The 21,411-nt window shown below is 36.5% G+C and overlaps 1 pseudogene; it reads right to left on the minus strand.

Moving 5' to 3' along the window:
* Positions 1-20,929, minus strand: part of LOC136216763 (cytochrome P450 726A27-like) — a 68,882-nt pseudogene extending 47,953 nt beyond the window's left edge.
* Between the last annotated feature and the right edge of the window lie 482 nt (positions 20,930-21,411).

The following is a 21,411-nucleotide window of genomic DNA, read 5'->3' on the forward strand; positions in this document are numbered from 1 at the left end:
TGGCAGCGGAAATATAAAACTAGTTCCATTAACCCAAGATCCGTTAATCGTTATTTCATATAAAGAGGGATAGAAGGAAATACCTTTTAGAAGTTCTATCTACCGTTGCAAACGAAGTGCCCACAACTCTTAGGAAGGAAACGGTGGATAATCTCGTCCTTATGGTGTGGGTCGAAAATTCTCTCTCCCGATTTTGTATGTGTATTTCGAAAATTACACATGGGGGTATTTATATTCTCTTGTATCTAAAACCTAGTTAGATAGAATTAGGTTACTGAATAAGAATTTAATTCGGAATATAATTCTTATTTATTATCTATAATTATATCTTAAATATAAAGATAATAATAGCAACCTTATAGGATAATAATAGGAGCAATTTAATCTAATTAAAACTCCTAACTTATTTATCCTTTAATTAATTTAATTCACAATCATAATCTAATTAGGATTGTTAAAATCAAATTAAATTATTCATGTATTTTCATACATGAAAATCGCCCCACCCCATGTACTGGGCCTCAGCGGACTCAGTTGGGCTTCCATCAATTAATTAACATCCGTTTCTCTTTTGGGTTCCAAGTCTTATGTGTGACCCATTAGGTTATTATTGCTTCTAGCCGTACGCAACTATTAAATTAATTTTCGCAGAATTATATTTAATCTTTGCATAATGGAATGAGTACGCAAAATGTGATTAGCAAATCCGAAACATTCCCCCAGAGCTATAAGAAGACAGGTTGATTCTGTCGTTGACCTTTCCGTATTAGTTACAGTATAATTCGATCCTTTATCAACTACATCTTTGAACTGAATCTTATGACTATGGATAATGTCAAGTCACACATAGCGAGACGTTCATTTTACTTGTACAGGCCGAGTCAACTCCAATTAGATAGGTTAAGTGAAATCTGTATTTCAAGTCTTAAGCTATCACCTTGCAAGGATTTAGAGTCAAGTCTTCCACAAGCGATCCATGGACGTATCTCCCATTTATCGGGAGTGATAAATGCTTAATCCAATGTATAACTATCCTGTAATTACTTCCTGTGATACCCAACGTTTGCCGTTCACACCCCAGAGTCATCTCTGTTATGGATCGTGTTACAACAGGATCAAAGCGTCACATTCCGTAATCCAGAATTACTAATTAACATTCCTTTGAGTCTGAGGATTACTTATACTTATTAATACCAATGAGATGAACAGGTGACAAGGATGAATCTACCCATCCTGTTATCTCAAGTCGGGTCCCCAATCCTAATGAACTCCTTTTCATTGGATCCACGTAACTGTCCAGATATCTGTATATATGAAGCTTGTGAGATCAGCTTTCTGTCTCGACAGAAGACATTGTTACATGCAAGTCTCAGCAGTGATATGTCAATCCTAAACATATTACTTGACTTGGGGTGGTTTTAAGTTTATTAGTTTATTATAAAGTTTCGTCTCACTTCATGCTTGTATGAACACTTTATAATCACTTTAAACAAACTTATGGATTTCCTTTTATTAGACTTTATTTAGTTCTTAAAAAGGGATTGCCTTTATATAGTTATGAAACCATATCTTATTAAAACAAACGATATAAAGAACACTTCATTTACATTAAGTTCGTATCCTAGAACAATTGTCTATAGGACACTAAACCCCAACATCTATAACATAAACGCTAAAAGGATTAAGACTAATGAACTAAATCCTACATATATCTGGCAATGTCGTCTTGGCCATATAAATGAGAAACGCATAACTAGGCTTTACTCTAGTGGAGCGCTAGGGTCATTCGACATGCAGTCTTATGACACGTGTGAATCTTGTTTAAGAGGGAAGATGACAAAGGCGCCTTTCACCAAAACTGGTGTAAGGGCCACGGAGCTGTTGGAGCTGATACACTCAGATGTATGCGGTCCAATGAGCACAAGTGCTAGATCTGGTTTTCTGTACTTTGTTACCTTCACAGATGACTATAGCCGGTATGGGTATGTGTATCTGATGAAACATAAATCCGAAACTCTTCTGAGATTCAAAGATTTTAAAAATGAAGTAGAAAATCAACTTGGAAAGAAAGTAAAAGCGCTCCGGTCTGATAGAGGGTGCGAATACTTGAGCCGAGAGAGTGTGGGATTGTATCCCAACTCACTCCTCCTGGTACACCCTAATGGAATGGAGTGTCAGAAAGGAGGAATAGGACCCTGCTCGACATGGTCCGCTCAATGATGAGTCAAGCTTCTCTCCCTATCTCCTTTTGGGGATTTGCTTTGGAAACTACTGCTCATATAATTAACAATACACCGAGCAAGGCAGTTGAAGGAACACCATATGAATTATGGACAAGCCGAAAGCCCAACGTTTTCTTCATGAAGATTTGGGGCTGTGATGCACATGTCAAGAAATTGATAAGTGGCAAACTAGAGTCCAGATCTGTTAAATGCCAGTTCGTGGGTTACCCTAAGGAAACTAAGGGTTATTACTATACAACCCAGCCGAGAATAAAACATTCCTGGCTAGGTTTGCAGTCTTTTGGAAAAGGAATTTCTTTCCAAAGTAGATAGTGGGAGCAATATTGATCTTGCTGAGATTCAAGACTCACCAACTCCTACAGCAGATGCTGAGGATGCTCAGGTAACCGATTTAGGTCCTCAATAAATTGAGGAGGTTGAACCAGTTACACAGGAACCTAGAAGGTCAGATAGGACGCGTCATCAGCCCGAGAGGTACGGCTTTGTCGTGACTGATGATGGGGACATAATGGTCGATGACCAGGATGAGCCCAAGACTTATCAAGAGGCTATTGAAAGCCCACAATCAGATCAATGGCGTAAAGCTATGGAGGCTGAAATGCAGTCTATGCGTGATAACCAAGTGTGGAACTTGGTGGATCCACCTCTGGGTGTTAAAACGATTGGCTGCAGGTGGTGTTTCAAATTAAAAGCCGATAACACCTTCAAGGGGCGACTGGTGGCAAAAGGTTATAGACAAATCCAAGGAATTGACTATGATGAAACCTTTTCACCAGTTGCTATGTTCAAATCCATTAGGATAGTACTAGCCATAGCTGCATGGTATAACTATGAGATATGGCAGATGGATGTTAAAACCGCTTTCCTGAATGGGAAGTTACTCGAAGATGTCTACATGACACAACCAGAGGGTTTTATCGATCCGAAGTATCATAACCGAGTATGTATGCTTCAAAGATCCATTTATGGATTGAAGCAAGCATCTAGGTCTTGGAATCAGAGATTCAATGAAGCCATAACTGAATATGGTTTCGTGCAGAATCTTGATGAACCCTGTGTGTATATAAAATTCAGTGGGAGCATATCCACTTTCCTGATATTGTATGTCGATGACATATTGCTCATTGGAGGCGATATACCAACACTGCAAGGCGTGAAGCATTGGTTGAGTAAATGCTTCACAATGAAAGACTTAGGAGAAGTCGAAACGATCTTAGGGATCAAGATCTACAGAGATAGATCCAACAGACTTCTAGGCTTGAGTCAGGCAACGTACATAGACAAAGTTCTTAGAAGATTCAGCATGGACCAGGCTAAGAAAGGATTCATGCCTATGCGCCATGGGTTGAAACTTGGTAAGAAAGATTGTCCTCGGACAAAGCAGGACAGAGAGAACATGGAAAAGGTCCCATATGCGTCAGCTATAGGATCTATCATGTACTCTATATTATGTACAAGGCCAGATGTTGCATTTGCACTTAGCATGACTAGCCAGTACCAGTCAGATCCCGACAAGGAGCACTGGAAGGCAGTTAAAGCTATCCTAAAGTACCTCAAACGTACCAAGGATCTCTTTTTAGTTTTTAGTGGGCAAGAGGAGCTGGCAGTATCAGGTTACACTGACGCGAGTTTCAAGACTGATGAGGACCAGAAACAATCACAGTCTGGTTATGTTTTTCTCCTGAATGGTGGTGCCATTAGTTGGAGATCATCGAAGCAGCCTACCATTGCCGATTCTACAACGGAAGCTGAGTACATAGCTGCATGTGATGCTGCAAAGGAAGCAGTTTGGATCAAGAAGTTCATAACTGACTTAGGTGTAGTTCCCACTATCCTAGGTGCAGTTGATGTTTTCTGTGATAACAACGGTGCCATAGCACAAGCACTGGAGTCCCGATCACACAAGAGATCCAAACATGTACTTAGAAAGTTTCACCTCATCCGGGAGATCCAGGCAAGAGGTGACATTACATTACAAAGAGTTGACACCGAGAACAATGTCGCAGATCCATTTACCAAGGCACTTGCACAGCGCCTACATGATGGTCATACTAGATCTATAGGGATTAGGGCAATGCCTGCTTGGAACTAGTCCAAGTGGGAGACTGTTGGTGTGCCCTAGTTCTTAGGCATTGGTTCATGTATATTATATCATGCTTTTTGATTATTCTTGCATAGATACACTATTTGTGTTACATTAATAAAGACATTAATCTAGTTCATTTATATCTTGTGCTATAATATGAATAGAGAATCCACTAATTGATAATCGTAAAACCATATCCCAAGTCTATTCTATCATGGGAATGATTAGGACCACATACTTGTATATTCGACGACTGTATGGTAGTAATTGATACTCGCCATAGCACTTGATAAGTCAGTTGTGAATATGGGTACATGTTGTATACATGTGACTGGATCGATCCGCCTGAGAAAACTACATGGTGGTTGTGTCATTAGTTTTCTTAAGTAGGTCTCTAACTATCTTCAGACCAAATTTCATTATAATATCAATATGGGATCCGGTTCACTTTGACATACGCCTAACAGGTCTGTAACAGGATGCCAAATACGGGTATGATTGGGTGAACAGGTGAACACGTTGGTATTGATAATGAAGTGATGGAATTACCACTCATGTAATAGTGAGATGATATCACAGGCCACTTGATAAGTGAGATTGATAAGTGTGTGGCCACACCATGATAAGTAGTTTACTTATCTGTTTCATCAATCTACTTAAGATCAAGAAATATCATAAACATCAGAGAGGATGACAGGCGCCATGCCTCTAGTTTATAATATCGATATCAAATGGTAAAAGAAGTTAAGAGATAACTACAGGGTCCTGCATCTTTAGACTGCTGAAACTTTGTCTTGGTTAGGGGCAGTAATGGTTTGCTAGAACCCACTTACTGTCTGTGGGCCGTGAGCCCACTGCTAGCTAAGGACAGTCCCATAGGATCGTGCACATCAAACATCTGAGTTAGAACTTATAGAACGGTACATTGGAGAGATGAAATTAATTAATTGATTGACAGTAAAATGTCAAGGTAATTAATTGGTGGTTAATTAATTGATTAATTGATACTTTGTATCAAGGTAATTGATTAATGGTCTTAAGTGTTGGGTATTTAATTGATTAATTAGTTTGCGGAATGTAATTAATTAATTTGTAAATTAATGAAATCGCATTCAGTGAATAATTAATTAGATTAATACGTCAATTTATTAATCAGGGTTATTCATTTAATTGGGGTAATTAAATTTAATCTAATCATAACTAATTGCATAGAATAAATATTATTGGTATTTATTTATGTAATTAGATTAGGATTGGATTAGTTTTATAATTAACCAATTAACCCTAAACCAATTAGGTTTAGAAATACACTATATATATATAAATTAAAACACTCTAAAACCCTAATTAACTATATACTTATTCGGCCAACCTATTTTGCTTTGAAAAGCAATACTAAATCGGCAGCCACTATATTGAGAATAGTGGAATTTTTCTTGGCGAATTACCTTATCTCTCCAGTTCTTCTTCGTTCTTCGGCTAGCACCGGTTCTAGCTCAATAGCTATTCGTGCACCTGACTACGGAGATCTTACTACCTTGTGGATTCTTCAACCGTCTCTAGAAGAGACAGTCTGGGTATGTTTATATCCTTAAACGGATCAAAAGGTTTTATTCAATCAATGGTTAACGGACAAAGATCAAACTAAAAGGGATTAGAAATAAATTTTAAACCGCAATTCCGCTGCGCTACAGTTGATTAACTGGCTATAATCCCTAACAAAGAGAACCAAAATACTCTTGCGCAACCTTACAAAGATCGTCAGCTTCAGTAGCAATGCTACCATCGTCACGCTGAAGTTTAGAAATGAAGTTACGTCGCCTTCTTCCATTAGCAAATGAGTGGAAAACCCAAGAATTAGAATCCCCTTCTTGGAGCCATTGAATTCTGGAGCGCTGACGCCAATGGTCGTCTTCTTAAACTAGAATTTTAATAAGATCAGCCTGCACCTTCTCGTATTCAGACGCCGTCTGACTGTGGCTGGAGCTGCGCAGAACCTCAAGCTGATTTGAAAGGTATTTAACTTCTCTCCTGAAATTCACATTTATTCCACGGCCCCATTTATCTAGACTATCTGCAATTGCCTTCAGTCTATCAGAAAAACTCTTATCACCACTATTAAGCCATTCATTTAATACAATCTTTGCCATCTCAGGTTCCCTTATCCATTTATTCTCGAACCAAAACTGCTTACTAGAACGGGAAGTAATAGAGTCTTCCGTTTGGAGAATGATAGGAGAGTGATCAGACACTGGTGCAATGGTATTGTGAGACGAGCCATTAGGGAAGATATTAAGCCAATTATCAGTCGTGAATGCCCGATCTAATTTTTCCTGCACCTCATTCCATTTACCTCTATGACGGATCCAAGTGAACGGATAGCCTTCCAGAGGAAGGGAAGAAAGACCACATGAAGGAAAATAGACAAGCCTAGACATAGCGGAATAATAAAATTTTATCTATTTTATCTATTTCCCTTTTCCAAGATCTGTTAATTGTTATTTCATATAAAGAGGGAATAGAAAGTAATACCTTTATCGAAGAACTATCTACCGTTGCAAACGAAGTGCCCACAACTTGTTATTATCAACTCGTGAACCACGAATGTTTGATTCAACACAAAACAAAACTAATCAGTAATCAACCTTTAATAAATAGTAATCGCAATGATTGCCTCTAACAGAAATCGATACGAGATCAAAGAGGGAGTAAGAAATAAAGTAAATTAGCCAAGACGAAGACGGAACAATTCCTTCTCCTCCTTTTCTTATGTTGGCCGAAATACTGAGGCTAGGGGTCTATTTATAGACTTCCGAAACCCTAATCCCAGTTGTGTTAGGAATTTAATTAATTGGAATCTTATTCTGAATAGGATTCCTAATTAGATAATTAAATAAACACTTTAATATTATCTAAACAATAACTAATTATATTTAGATAATTATTATTAATCAAATTAATAATTAATTAATGTTGGGGATAATTAATTAGAGTTTTAATTGCATAAAACATCCAATTAATATTATCAGATAATTCTTTAGTTTAATTCATAATCATAATCTAATTATAATTATTAAACTAAATTAATATCCCTAACTAATATGTAAATTTCGGCCCATGTGTCTGTGTCCCGCTAATTACGTTTTCGTCCTCCAATTCCGAGTCCCATATGCGACCCATTAGGTTCTTTATTGCCACTAGCCGTATATATCCTTTGAAATTATTCATCACGATTAATTCCAATATATATATAACGGAATACCGTCGCGAGCTGTTACTAGCAGAACCTATGATATTCCCCCAAAGCAATTAAGAAGTCAGGTTGATAACTGACGTTAACCTTTCTGTATTAGGTACAGTATAATACGATCCTTCATCAACTATATCATGTCGGTCAATTCCTTATAACCATGGAATGTGTCAAGGTTACATATAACGAAGAGTCCGGTTTTACTTGTACAGGTTGAATTCACTCTGAAAAGATAAGTTAAGTGAAATGTTATCACCTTGCAAGGATTTCAGTCAATTCACCACAAGCGGCCATTTGGATATATCTCCCACTTACCGGGAGTGACGAATGCTCAATCTGACATTAACTATTCTGCAATTACTTTGTGTGATACCCAACCCTGCTCTCACACACCCTAGGCTCTCACCTATTGGATCGTATTCGCACAGAATCAAAGTATCAGACTCCATAATCCAGAATCACTAATTAACGAATGTTTGAGTCTGAGGATTAGTTATACCTACTAATACCAATGAGATGAACAGTTGACACTTTAGATAAATCAATCCATTCTGTTATCTCAAGTCGGGTTCCAATCCTAATGAACTCCTTCACCGGATCCATGTAACTGTCTAGATATCCGAATATCTAAAGCTTGTGAGATCAGCTTTCTGTCTCGATAGAAAACACTGTTACATGCAAGTCTCAACAGTAATATGCCAACCCCTATAACATATCACTTGACTTGGGTTTACTTTAAGTCTATTGGTCTATTATAAAGTATAGTCTCACTTCATGCTTTTATGAACACTTTATAACTACTTAAATAAACTTAGTGTTACTTTCTTTATGAAAGATTCTTGTCTTTATATATAGTTTCATTTTAATGCTATATATCTGATTTAGTCAAATGATCAAATAAAAAATTTATTCATTAATATTAATATCCTAAAACAATTGTCTTTAGGACACTAAACTCCAACATTCTCCCACTTGGACTAAAGACAATTGTTCCTGAAACTAATACCAGAAGAACTAAGATGTCTATCGTGAGCTCTTTGTGGTAATGGCTTGGTCAACGGATCTGCAACGTTGTCCTCAGTGGGCACCTTTTCTATTCTCACATCTCCCCTGGCTATGATCTGCCTAATGAGATGATATCGCTTGAGATAATGTTTGGATGCATTATGAGACCGTGGTTCCTTTGCTTGTGCAATGGCTCCATTGTTATCATAGTACAGAGTAATGGGATTCACAATGTCAGGTACAACTCCTAGTTCGGTTATGAACTTCCTAATCCAAATAGCCTCCTTTGCCGCTTCCGCAGCTGTGATGTACTCTGATTCAGTTGACGAGAAAGCAACACTTCCTTGCTTGGAACTCTTTCAACTAACTGAACCTCCATTCAGGATAAACTGGTATCCTGATTGGGATCTATAATCATTTTCATCAGTCAGATGACTAGCATCTGAATATCCTTCAATTTTTCAATTCTCCTTGTCCATATACGAGGAACATGTCTTTAGTTCTTCTAAGATACTTAAGAATGTTCTTGACAGCAATCCAGTGATCAAATCCCGGATTCCCTTAATATCGGCTCGTCATACTCAATGCGAACGCCACATCAGGTCTAGTGTAAAGCATAGCATACATGATCGAACCAACCGCACTGGAGTAAGGAATTACAGCCATGCGATTCTTGTCACTGTCCGTTTTAGGACATTGACCATTTGATAACTTGACACCATGGACCATTGATAAGTTACCTCTTTTCGATTCATGCATGTCAAAACGCTTTAGGACTTTGTCAATATATGTAGACTGGGATAGTCTGAGCAGTCTCTTTGATCTATCCCGATAGATCTTAATCCCTAAGATGTAGGCTGCTTCTCCGAAGTCTTTCATGGAGAAATTACTCGATAACCAAACTTTTACTGTTTGCAACATTGCAACATCGTTGCCCATAAGTAGTATATCATCAACATATAGTACTAAGAAAACGACTGAGCTCCCACTCGTCTACTTGTAAACACAAGCCTCTTCTGTGTTTTGTTCGAAACCAAATTGTTTTATGGTTTCATCAAAATGTTTGTCCCAGCTTCTAGACGCTTGCTTGAGTCCATAAATGGACCTTTGAAGTTTGCAAACCTTGGTTGCATTCTTCGATGTGAAACCTTCAGGTTGCATCATGTATACATCCTCAAGTAGGTTTCCATTTAAGAAAGCTGTTTTCACATCCATTTGCCAAATCTTATAATCAAAATGAGCGGCAATTGCAAGCAATATTCTAATGGATTTGAACATGGCTACTGGAGAGAAAGTCTCGTCATAGTCAACACCTTGCCTTTGACGATATCCTTTCGCTACTAACCTAGCTTTGTAGGTACTAACCTTTCCATCCATGTTTGTCTTCTTTTTGAAGATCCACCTGCACCCAATGGGTTTTATCCCTTCGGGTGGATCAACCAAAGTCCACACTTGGTTAGTATACATGGAGTCCATTTCAGAATTCATGGCTTCAAGCCATGCTTTAGATTCTGGACTAGTAAGAGCTTCTTCGTAGGTTTCGGGTTCATCGTCTAACATGGGAACCAGTTCGTCATCTCCCACTAGAAAACCATATCTAACTGGGAGCTCACGAATTCTTTGAGACCTACGAGTGGGATATGACACTTGTGTTTCATCTAGTGAAACGGGTTCGGGTTCAACTTCTTCCGCGTTTTCAACATGTGATTCCTCTTGAACTTCCTTAAGTTCAATCACGCTTCCATTCTGTGTTTCTTCCAGAAACTTTTTCTCTAGAAACACCGTGTGTTTGGATACTATTACCTTTTGGTCATCTTGATGATAAAAGTAATATTCCATAGTTTCCTTTGGGTATCCAATGAAGAAACACTTGTCAGATTTGGGATCTAATTTATCTGACACAATACGTTTGACGTATGGTGAACATCCCTATATTCTCATGAAAGAGAAGATGGGTTTTCTACCAACGAACAGTTCGAATGGTGTGGAACTAGCGGATTTGGTTGGAACTCGGTTTAAGGTAAATAGGGCAGTTTCTAAGGCATAGCCCTAGAATGATTTTGGAAGAGAAGTGGTGCTCATCATGGATCGTACCATATCTAGTAAGGTGCGATTTCTCCTTTCTGATACACCATTATGTTGTGGTGTATAAGGAGGTGTCCATTATGAGCATATTCCACATTCATTTAGATAACTCATAAATTCTTCAGAAAGATATTCTCCACCTCGATGAGAACGAAGTATCTTGATAGTCTTTCCTGTTTGATTCTCAACTTCATTCTTAAAGCATTTGAATTTCTCAAAAGCTTCTTACTTGTGCTTCATCAAATAGATATAACCATATCTGGTATGATCATCTATGAAGCTAATGAAGTATCTGAATCCTCCTCTTGGTTGGACTGACATAGGACCACATACATCTGAATGTATTAATCCTAGAGTGTCTGATACATGCTGACCTTTATTGCTAAAGGGTGTCTTTGTCATTTTTCCTTTTAAACATGACTCACATGTTCCCATTGATTCACAATCAATTGAGTCTATAAGCCCATCTTGATGTAGCTTAAGCATGCGTCTCTGGTTTATATGGCCTAAACGACAATGCCACAAGTAAGTTGAATTACCTAATCTAAGTCTTCTAGTATCAATTGTGAAAGCAGAAACTTTATCATTCAAAATATAAATCCCATTTAATGATATTCCTGAAAAATAGAAAATATTATTTCTATAAAATTCAAAACCATTGTTCTTAATTGAAACATGAAAGCCATCATCAACTAGACAGCTAATAGAAATAATGTTACGAGACATCTCTGGAACATAAAAATAGTTCCTTAATTCTATTACAAGCCCAGAGGGCAAACTCAAAACATAATCTCCAATTGCGAGAGAGACAACTCTTGCTCCATTTCCTACTCGCAAGTTTATGTCTCCTTTCTTTAATTCCCTAGTCTGCTTTAGTTATTGCATATTCATACAAATATTAGATCCACACCCGGTATCTAATACCCAAGATTCAGACTGCAAAATTGAGTTAATTTCAATATAGAACATACCAGAAGTTGAAGCGTCGTCCTTTCTCTTCTTGAGAGAAGCTAGGTACTCCTTGCAATTTCTCCTCCAATGCCCATCTTTACCACAGAAGTGGCATTCCCCTTTGGGCTTCTTGACTTTCTTTCCTTTGGCCTGGGCTGACTTGCCTCCCTTGTTCTTCTTGGGATATTTAGGATTGGGAAAATTCCCTTTCCTCTTCTTTGATCCCTCAATCACAAGAGCGGGTACCACCTTATCTTTCTTCAGGTTGGGCTCAACAGTCTTGAGCATATTGGCAAGCTCTTCAAGAGAGGTATGTAAGTCATTCATTTGGTAGTTCATGGTGAACTGTGAATAACTATCCGGGAGGGATTGAAGAAGCAAGTCTACACTTAGTTCATGATCCATCGCAAAGCCAATACTTGAAAGTTTGGTGATATAGCCAATCATCTTGACACAATGTGTCATAACAGATGTGCCCTCTTCCATCCTGCAGCGAAACAACAGTTTTGATATCTCAAAACGTTCGCACCGAGTCTGTTTTCCAAACAACTCCTTTAAGTGCATGAGAATAGAATAGGCATCCATCTCCTCATGTTGCCTTTGCAGATCTGGTGTCATCGATGCAAGTATGATGCACCCGGCGTGTTCATCATCGGATTTATGCTTCTGATAGGCATCAATCTCTTCAATGGGTGCATCATCGGCCAGAAGAACGGGTATCGATGTATCCAGTACATACCCTATCTTTTCGAACTTCAAAACAATTTTGAGGTTACGAAACCAGTCGGCGAAGTTTGAACCATTCAACTTGTTATCGATAAGGATATTTCTTAGATCGGTTTTCGACATGATTGTTTTTAGAGTACGATTTGATAAAATTAACCTGAGAGTGAGAAAAGTGACGGATGTTATTCATTTGTTTAATTCACTTATAATTTAAATACGCTGGACTTTTATGTTTTTAAATTGCTCCCACTATTTTACCAAATGAATAACCCTCTACATTAATTCGAAGGATATTCACAATTCCTTTAGTGAGCTAGAATCCTAACTCCTGAAATTTCACCTTGAGTTTACTCAACAAGCTAGTTTCATTCATTGGGTAGATTCATGTAATCAATCACATCAAAACATGTGATTTCTAGGTTGTTGGGTTACTAACCACATTAGTAACTGATATGTGTCGTCTATCAATCCCAACCATATTGCCCATTAGGTTAGAACAACATGAGTTTACTCATCCAATTATTCTATCCTAATTTAAGCATTACCCCATATTCGTGAAAAATAATTTTTCGATAATTCAGGTGTTACCATAAGACCCTGAGCTTGAGTTTACTCAACAACCCAAAGGCCCCCAGTACTGCCAGTTGAATTATAATATTAGGGAGGGGCAACCGATTTTAATAACTTGCTTATTTACTTAACTTTTTATTAGTGAGGGATTTTATTTAAGTCTCATAATCTAACCTAGTCTTGATTTGCTTTAGCACATATCAAACATTCATACATTCAACATTGACAATTATGGACATATCTCTAAGTTTATTCCGTTGAGCCAGAAACGGAATAAAGGGTCACCCTAGGGAAATACTAACTATTACATATTTCTCTTTGGGTCCTCCGTCTTCTCCTTGGCGCCTTGAATTACAACAATATTCTATTTCTAAGAAACTTCAAATTACTTGAAGGGATTTGGATGAGAGGAGAAATACAATAGAGAGTAAGAGAAGGCAGGACACGCATGTCCTATTTAAATACCAAAAGACTAAATAACTATTATAGAGGGTCTAATATGTCTATAACACCAAACATGCATAAACTCAATTAAACTAAATTGAATTGGTTGATTACATAAACTATTTATGTAATATTTGAGTTAATCAAATTAACAACTTAAATTAATTTTCATCCAATTTTAATTATGCATATCCTAATTAATTCGTATAATTCATTTAATGCTTTGAATTACTTATATCAAATATTTAGGTAAAACAAACTTTTAAATAAATTGCTTTTGATAATCAAAATAAATTATTATATTCTGAAACATATATATATATATATATATATATATATATTTAAAAACGGTCTTTTAAAACACCTTTTAAAAACGGTACCATCGATTGGGCTGGGCCGATTTAATCGGCCCAGCCCTATGGTATAGCTGCTGCCATAGGGCAGCAGCAGCGTCCGCCGCTACTGGTTGCTGCCGCAAGGCAGCAACCAGTTGCAATAGCGGTCGAGGTCGCCGCCTCGCGGCAGCGACCCCGAATAGCTATTGATATTTTTTTATTATTATTATATATATATATATATATATATATATATATATATATATATATAATTGTTCTAAAACAGTTTCTAAACAATTTTCAGAATATTAAAACAGTTTTATCTTTTAGATTTAATAAAAAAAACGTTTTAATTATCTAACTATAAAACCTTTAGGTTTTGTTTAAACGATTATCAACCGAAATAATCAGGAACTATGCATAATCAGTTTTAATTAACAAGTAATCAAAACTTATTTATCGTTAGATTAATTGAACTAACCGATTAATTAATTTGCCCTAACAATAAATCTATTCAATCTGATTGAATAACCCTTTTATTTACATATATGAAATAACAGATTAACATAGGCTCTGATACCAATGAAGGAAAATAGACAAGCCTATGCATAACGGAATAATAAAATTTTATCTATTTTATCTATTTCCCTTTTTCCAAGATCTGTTAATTGTTATTTCATATAAAGAGAGAATAGAAAGTAATACCTTTATCGAAGAACTATCTACCGTTGCAAACAAAGTGCCCACAACTTGTTATTATCAACTCGTGAACCACGAACATTTGATTCAACACAAAACAAAACTAATCAGTAATCAACCTTTAATAAATAGTAATTGCAATGATTGCCTCTAACAGAAATCGATACGAGATCAAAGAGGGAGTAAGAAATAAAGTAAATTAGCCGAGACGACGACGGAGCAATTCCTTCTCCTCCTTTTCTTATGTTGGCCGAAATACTGAGGCTAGGGGTCTATTTATAGACTTCTGAAACCCTAATCCCAGTTGTGTTAGGAATTTAATTAATTGGAATCTTATTCTGAATAGGATTCCTAATTAGATAATTAAATAAACACTTTAATATTATCTAAACAATAACTAATTATATTTAGATAATTATTATTAATCAAATTAATAATTAATTAATGTTGGGGATAATTAATTAGAGTTTTAATTGCATAAAACATCCAATTAATATTATCAGATAATTCTTTAATTTAATTCATAATCATAATCTAATTATAATTATTAAACTAAATTAATATCCCTAACTAATATGTAAATTTCGGCCCATGTGTCTGTGTCCCGCTAATTACGTTTTTGTCCTCCGATTCCAAGTCCCATATGCGACCCATTAGGTTCTTTATTGCCACTAGCCGTATATATCCTTTGAAATTATTCATCATGATTAATTCCAACATATATATAACGGAATACCGTCGCGAGCTGTTACTAGCAGAACCTATGATATTCCCCCAGAGCAATTAAGAAGTCGGGTTGATAACTGACGTTAACCTTTCGGTATTAGGTACAGTATAATACGATCCTTCATCAACTATATCATGTCGGTCAATTCCTTATAAACATGGAATGTGTCAAGGTTACATATAACGAAGAGTCCGGTTTTACTTGTACATGTTGAATTCACTCTGAAAAGATAAGTTAAGTGAAATGTTCATTTCTACTCTTAACTATATCACCTTGCAAGGATTTCAGTCAATTCACCATAAGCGGCCATTTGGATATATCTCCCACTTACCGGGAGTGACGAATGCTCAATCTGACATTAACTATTCTGCAATTACTTTGTGTGATACCCAACCCTGCTCTCACACACCCTAGGCTCTCACCTATTGGATCGTGCTCGCACAGAATCAAAGTATCAAACTCCATAATCCAGAATCACTAATTAACGAATGTTTGAGTCTAAGGATTAGTTATACCTACTAATACCAATGAGATGAACATTTGACACTTTAGATAAATCAATCCATTCTGTTATCTCAAGTCGGGTCCCAATCCTAATGAACTCCTTCACCGGATCCATGTAACTGTCTAGATATCCGAATATCTAAAGCTTGTGAGATTAGCTTTCTGTCTCGATAGAAAACACTGTTACATGCAAGTCTCAACAGTAATATGCCAACCCCTATAACATATCACTTGACTTGGGTTTACTTTAAGTCTATTGGTCTATTCTAAAGTACAGTCTTACTTCATGCTTGTATGAACACTTTATAACTACTTAAATAAACTTAGGGTTACTTTCTTTATGAAAGATTCTTGCCTTTATATATAGTTTCATTTTAATGCTATATATCTGATTAATCAAATGATCAAATAAACAATTTATTCATTAATATTAATATCCTAAAACAATTGTCTTTAGGACACTAAACTCCAACACCACAATCATCCATGGTGTCACGGAACCCTTTAAAACACCATTCTGGATGGTCATTAATTCCTTTTTTATCCTCACGAGTTAACAAATCATTAAAATCCCCTATAATAGCCCAAGGAAGAGTAGACTGTGAAGCTAAATTTCGTAGAATTTGCCACGATTCCTTTCGTCTAGACCGTTCTGGACCACCATAAAAACCAGTCAAGCGCCAGTTCCCATGTTTATCATCTTCAATCTCCATATCAATATGATTTTGAGAAAAAGAAAGCAAAGAACAATCATTAGTGTGCTTCCAAAAAATGCATATGCCTCCACTCCGACCAACACAGTCTACAGAATAGCAAGAATCAAACTTTATTTTATTTTGAAGAAAATCAATGCGAGACTTAAAAACCAAAGTTTCAAAGAGAAAGACAATATCAGGCTTGTGAACTCTAACAAGTTCATAAAAAATGGGAACTGCCCTGGCATTACCTAGTCCACGGCAGTTCCAGCTCAGAATCTTCATATCCCTAGGCAGACCTTCTCCTTGAGGCCTGCCTGTTTCCCATTTTTTGGATCGGTACCTGTAGTAATAGAATCCTTGTCATTGTTATTATCTGTCTCATTTACTCCAGACTTGGAGCTATCCTCATCAATCTCCATAGTATTGATAATGGGGTTATCAGTAGAACCTTCATCACTATTCCCTCTGCGCCTTTTCCTTTCTTCAATTATCTCAACCCCGCCCATACTTTTATCTGTTGGTGGTATAATTGTATCATTAGAATCAACCAAGAGTTTATTTGAACTTCCCAGATTCCCTTCGAGGAATTGTAGATTTTTTGGGCCTTTCGATACTGGCAGCTTGGTAAGAGATCTCGGAGGCCGCTTTCCTTCCTCCAATTTCATCAGGTTCTACTTCCTTCAACCAACGTTCCCCTCCTAGTGATACAACTTTCTTAAAAGGTGCCCTTATAGATGAGTCCCATTTACGAACCAGGTTTTCAGGATCCTCTGCAGATAGGAAGATTTCACAGTGTCTATCAATATGTCCAATGAGACCACATATAAAGCAAAAACTGGGTAATTTTTCGTACTTAAAACCACACTCAATCCATTCATCCCCTTTCTTCCTAACTCTATAAGAAACCTTCAAAGGTTCCCGGATATCCACACATACTCTAATTCTCATATACGGTCTTTCGAATGTTCGTTTGTTCCTCTGATCGTAGGCAACAAAAATTCCAATATGGTTACCCAAGGCCTGACCGACCTTTTCAGAGAAAAAAACCGCGGGAAGATTATAAATCTGTACCCAAAATTCAACTTTATGTAAGGGTACATGTGAGGGATCTTGTCCTGGCTTGATAATTTGCACAGGAAGCAAACAATTATCGTACGTCCATGGGTTGTTATCAATTACCCATTTAAGATCATATTCATGGTAAAATCGGAAAAGGATCAAACCACCTTCCAGTTCCGTGACAGTCATCTTCCTCCCCGGTCTCCAAATTCTCGCCATGATACTTGAGAGATGCTGTATTTTTACCATTTTATCGGAGATTAGGGTTCCAATTAGACAAAGGTCCGTGTTAGCGGTAGCCTGATTTTCCACCAGGCCGTCAAATTCCAGACCGTCACCATTTATGTTAAGATTCTCCATCTGTGATTCCATTAATTCAGTCTACAAAGCAAAATCAAGAGCCAAGCAAAATCTTGATAACAAATCAAATCCACCAGTTCATTAACACAAACAGCTCTTGAATCAGAGCCAAAACAAAATCAAGACGCACAAGCAAGATTTTGATAACAGATCAAATCCACCAATCAATTAACACAAACAGATTTTGAATTTTAAAATTGAGAAACATCGACAAGAACAGGAAAGCCGAGAGGATCGAACGATAGCAGGGGATCGATTCTGCCTTTCGAACCACGCCGCCTTGATCGGATTCTTGCTCCAAGAACAGAAAAAAACGAGAAGAGCAATCAATTTATCCCAGAAAAGTGTTGTGCCGTTCGCATCCGGTAGCAGAGAAACGGTTCTGCAAATCTGTGTCGTCCGATTCCAGTAGCAAGGAAGCGCCTCTGCCGTCCGCAACCACGCCGTCTCTGCCGTCCGCAACCACGCCGCCGCTGCCGATCTAGAGCTTTAACCAGAAATAAAGAAGAAAAAGGGTCAAAAAACCCTAGACTCTCACGATGGAGAGAGAGCTCTCATGCGGAGAGTTCCACTAACTTATTTATTAGTTATTAACTTTAGTAACTTTCCTAAAAAAAATAATAATAATAATAATAACTCTTAACTTATTATTACATATTAATTTTAATACCTCTACTAATTAAAATATATTAAATATTTTTTCGTAACCACTGAACTAAAATAACTAATTATTAAACTTTGAATCAAACCTAACAATAATAACTAGTGCGACAGATTCCAAATTGTAATTAAGAAAATTAGAAGTCTCTAACAAGGTGATATTGACACATTTATGGTCAATCGCTAAATTTTTTCTTATTCTATTTAAGGAACAATTTTAGCAGCAATAGTTAACTTTTGATATTCAATAAATAAATTCCATTTTTCCAAAGCTCTCTTGAATTTTAAGTGTTGTCGATAGGTATTTGTGCACAAATCCACTATTCATAACGTGTTCTTGTGAATTCCACTACCTAATTATTTAACTGTCAAATTGGGCATTTTGAACATCAATTATATCTATAATATTTATTCTAATACTAACACAATTATATATAAAAAACATATCAAAATGTTAATATTTAATAATTTAATATGTCACGTACACATTGATCAAGAAATACTGGCTAAAATGTTTATTATGTTATTACAATAATTATAAACAACCTGCCAACGTGCATGAAACTGCTTCCACTTATCACCGAACATGTTTGAAAAATTCAACGTGATAGTTAAACAACCATCAAATCAGTTCGTTCAAAGTTTACAAGCAAAGAATGGGATCATATGGAATCGGAATCAAAACAAGATAAGATTTTCTCTTGCTAGCAAGCCCAGAAGACTCAAACGAGAACTCGAGTTTTTGGATATACATTGTATCCGTTTACTCGAGATTTCTCTCTGCATTCTCTTGGAATTAATGCTAGTGGAGGATGAAGTCTTAATGTCTCTTTGATTATCATTTTCATGTACTTAAATTCATGAAGATCTTCTTCATTAATTGCTTTTTTTTCATTGAAAACTCGTCTCACTTCTTCTTGTGCTTTTTGCATTACATGAGCTTTTTGCATTACATGAGGGTTTTTCATCATTTCTGCCATTGCCCATTCAATTGTTGCCGATGATGTATCACTTGCTGCTGCAAACATTTCCTACAATAGTGTAAGAGACAATTAAAAGACTAGTTTTTCTTTCTTATATTATTTTGGTATCTTATCACAAGATTAAATATTTAATTGGTAATTTATATGCATTCTCACTGAACTTTACTCATTTTCACGGTATGAACATTAAACTTCAGAACGTAACAAAAAAAGTCACTCAACTATATATTTTCTAATATTATGGCCACTAAATTTCAATTAACGCCTTAAAATGACTGTTGATGATCTCAAAATAGAAAATTCCAAAAATTGATAATATTCTCAGCAACTTTAATACTTCAAAATTTTCGTTTTGAGGTCATTTATTTGTTGTTTGGTTAGGAGAGAGAAAATGAATTTTTAAAAGGAAAAAGCTTCAGAAATAGTGATTTTGAATAATTATAAATGTGATTCATGGTAAATGTGGTTTTAAACAACTTTAATTCTTGAATATTTTCATTTTAATATCGTCAACGGTTATTTTGAGGCGTTAATTAAAATTTAATGGCTTAAAATGTATAAAATTGAGTGACTTTTATATTTCAATTTGAAATTTAGTGGTGATTTACTGAATTTTGAAAGTTCCAATTTGTAAATTTAGAAAAGATAGTACTAACCAGAATCATGGCTTTGATGTTGTTTGTTGTTAAACAGAACTCAAGATCTCCATTTTCCTGAATATCCAAAAGAACATCAAGTATATTATCAGCTTCCTTCTTAGACACTTCAGCTGCTCGGATCGCTTTGTGTTCATTTATAATCTCTTCAAGAATCTCATCCGCCTGCCGATGAATTCTCCGGAGGGAAGCCCTCATTCCGGTGATCAATGGAAGCACTCTATTAAACGACGGAAAAGCATCAGCGACGCTAAATCCTCCTGCAGCCACAATAGCATCAGTAATAACACTGATCATTTCTTCCTGTTTCTTAAATTTCTTTCCGACGGAAGTTATAGCGATGATCGAATTCGTCAGCGACAACAACTCGCGACTAAGGTTGACTGGTGATTCGTCCTCCGAACGAAGTTTTGCGACGAAATCCGATACCTGGTCTTCCCTGACAGATCGGAATGAACGCACACGCTTAGCACTTAGCAGCTCAACTGCAGCAATTTTCTTCATTCGTCGCCAATAATCTCCATACGGGGCGAAAATCAGGTCGTTACAATTGTACAACATGATATCTGCCGCAAGAAGTAAAGGTCGTTCGAGGAAATGCATTTCCTGATCTTTGAGAACTTGTTTCGCTAATTCTGCCGATGAAATTATCACAGCCGGAACTTGGCCGAGCTGGATATGCATAATTGGTCCATACGTTTTGGCCAATTCTGTTAGGCGACGATGTGGCTGACCCGTCACTAATTGGTGGATATTGCCGACGAAAGGTAATCTCCAAGGTCCTGGTGGAGTGATGATGGATTTTTTCTTCCATATTTTTGATGCAATTACGATAATAATGAGGAAAAAACTTGCAAAAAATGAAAATGAAATCTTATCTAGATCCATCATTAGATTAGATGATTGAGTTGATGAAATAATTTTTTCTTAAATTATGCTTTCCAATTTATATAATTAGAATCCAGGATTATTTTAGACAACCCCACATGTTTTCTGAGTTTTGAACATGGGCATATATAATATTTAATTTCAATTTGTCATCTAGTTAGCTAATTAAAAAATTAACTTTGGTTCTCTAAAAAAAAATAACAATTTATTTATGGCCTAATACACAAATAACTCCTCAAACTTGTTCAAATGTTGCAACTGCCCCCTCAAACTTTTAATTATAACAACATACCCCTTAAACTTGTCCAATTATAAAATATAACCCCAAATTGAGAATTTTTTTACCCGTACTTGAAGCAACCGTAAAAACGTTTCTCCGGATTTGTATCACGCTAAAGATCTGATTATCACACTCCACGAGCGTTGCAGCTTTTATATTTCACGTGTTTCTTCAATTGCAGTCCATGTTAGCAATTTGGGGT

The sequence above is a fragment of the Euphorbia lathyris genome, chromosome 1 (assembly GCF_963576675.1).
Source record: "Euphorbia lathyris chromosome 1, ddEupLath1.1, whole genome shotgun sequence".
Taxonomy (NCBI): Eukaryota; Viridiplantae; Streptophyta; class Magnoliopsida; order Malpighiales; family Euphorbiaceae; genus Euphorbia; species Euphorbia lathyris.